Below are 2,820 nucleotides of genomic sequence, written 5' to 3' on the forward strand. Positions count from 1 at the left end.
CCTCTTCCAACCCATAGTGGTGTGTATCTGGCATGTCCCAGACATGTTTTTTCTTGTTTCTTTTTTTTTCAACTTTCCTCTTTGTCAAGAGCAATTTTTTTATGGGGAGGGGGAATTTTGCACAGACACATTTACACCAAATGTTTTGGTGTAAAAAAGATACAGTGCAAAATTATTATCACCCCCCCTAACTTCAAATTTTACACATGGATCTATTTTTTTTGATGTGTAAAAAATTTCAGTGCAAAAGTTACGGTGTAAAATTATGGAGGGCGGTCAGAATCTACAATTTTGCACCAGAAAAAAAACACCGGATTATCCGGTGCAAGGAAATCTGGTGCAAAATTGTGGGAGCCTTGTAAAATTTGAAATTTACACATGAATCTCACACCAAGCACATGACTTTTACGCCAAGTCCATGACACCAAAGGAAATCCGGTGTAATTCCCTCAGTGCATTATTACCACTTTGGTACTCAAATTTGAATTTTGCACCGACCTCTCTTACACCGCCCACCTTTCCTACCTCCCTTTGGGAGATGATTGATCTACAAAAATATCATTGAATTTCAGGCTTTACATGGCCCAGATAGAAAGCATTCCCACAACATACTGTGGAAGCAGGGTGAAGGATATTCCACCCTGTTAAGATATGTTTGAAACGGAACGATATCTTCAAAAAGGGATAACAAATGGCCGTCATCCACCATCTAATCATAAATACATTGTAAGGAATCTATCCTAAATCAACCTCTTTCAATCATTTCAAGGAAGAGTTACTTTGATTGATTGAAAGAATACGTACTTCACATTATTGATCACTCAACCAATTTCAACCCTTTTGAGCAAGATGGGGCAGGTCTCATCACGACCTGGACCTGCTGGCACTGAAGCCTTTCCAGATGAGAGCAGGATCCAATCTGATGATAACAAGCAGCCGTCCAAGACTCTTATCCCTCAACCACCTCTTTACAACTCAGTCCACCATTACAATTTCTCTTCTAAATCATCAGACTCTTCTGACTCATCTTCTCAAATCACCAATTTCTCTTTTGAGTTGTCAGACTCATCTTCTCAGATCACCGCACTGTCTATAGTTCTTCCAAGCCAATCATTTGATGCTAGCATACCCTATCTAGTGTTTTCTTTGATGTCAGACACAGACAAACCAAGTGATAGTGGTTATGGAGACTCTGACTTGGTTGCTTCCCTTGATAGTATCATCATCCCAGAAACTGCTAGTCCCACTATAACGCTCCCCACTATAACTGTTAATCACCCCCCAACTACAGCTACCTGTTGAGAGACACCTCTTCAGCACCTTCATTGACCATGGCACCATTGTTGACAAGGAAGGGCACCCACCTTATCCCAATGGAAACACTGTTTATGTCTTGGAACCCACTCAACACATAGCCAACTTCCGCTTCATCGCTTGGACCCACACAATGCGCTCTGAAAAATTGTCTAATAGCAAGTGGATCATCCAAAGATACTACTGCCTTGGGGTTATCAAGTGTTCCAACACGGAATGTCAATTTGCTGGGTCGCCACCAACCGGCGGCAAGTCACCAAGTTAGTATGGGGTAAGTAGAGCTTGAAACCTTCTGTTCCCTTGGTTTGTTTCTAAATGTTTTTGCTTTGTTTCTCAATTACCAGAGGTGTAAATGCCAAATCCCTGGATGTGACAGATTTCAGACCCACATCAAATGTTCAGCCCGTTGTCAAATTGACAAATATATTGAGGATAAATGGTCTTTGCTACGTCATCAAGGAGTTCACGACCATGATTTACCAGAAGCCAAGAAGGTGGACCCACTTTCAAAGGACAAGCTTAAAGAAAGAGTGCTTGAAGACCCTAAGTGTGGACACTTGTCTTTGAAAGTGTGTGCTTTCCTTCCTTTTCTGCTTCCCTTTTTGCTTTTGTCTTTGTCTTCTCAACTAACTCATTTCTATCTCCTCATTAGGTCGGTCACGCACATACATGTACCAATCCAATATCTTCTGTGGTTGATGTACATCCCTCTTTTGGCCACGCGGACCGCCTAGGGGATTTGTGGAATGTATAGCTCATCCAACATGGTTCAATGGAAGATAAGAATGACAAGGAGGCCGGTGATAAATGGAACCAACAGATCAAGCACTGTTCAAAGTAAGTGAACACTCAAATGTCCCAAACATGAAGAAATACTGAATCCCTTATGTTTTTTGAAATCACCACAATCCATCACATAACAGCCATGGTTTGCGTATCATTTTCAGTTCTTGATCACCCAAAGACATGCATATGACCTTTTGATATCCCTGGATGGCGGAAATCCTTGTACATCAGGATTTCAACAAGCCATACTCAGGTGGCCTGTTGTCGGACATCACATATTGGTTCTTCAAGAATGGCTATTTATTGACCACCTCAATGTACAACGCCACTCTTCAACGCTGGGTTCCTATCCTTCTCACTTGGCTAGACGTACTCAAAACAGGCCATTACAAAGCTCAATTCTTGACATTATTTCGTTGAATTCAGAAAAGCACTCGCACTGACCAAGACAAGAGGCAATTATGTGAACAAGTTGTGGATTTCTCTTTAGCTCAAAGGAATGGCTTCATAGATGCGTACATGGAGGTTTTCAACATATACGATCGCGATTTAGCACTCTCCAGGATACATGGCTGTCATCAGTATTTTGCTCAAGCAATCACACGTTTGAAGAAGAACCACTCGATAGTCAAGGTGAACCAAGAGGTAAGAAGAGTATTTCATTATTCTCATTCTTCATATATATCTATACTGATGTTCATTTGCCGGTATTTCTATTTA

The sequence above is a fragment of the Melampsora larici-populina genome, assembly GCF_000204055.1.
Source record: "Melampsora larici-populina 98AG31 unplaced genomic scaffold MELLAscaffold_37, whole genome shotgun sequence".
Lineage (NCBI taxonomy): Eukaryota > Fungi > Basidiomycota > Pucciniomycetes > Pucciniales > Melampsoraceae > Melampsora > Melampsora laricis-populina.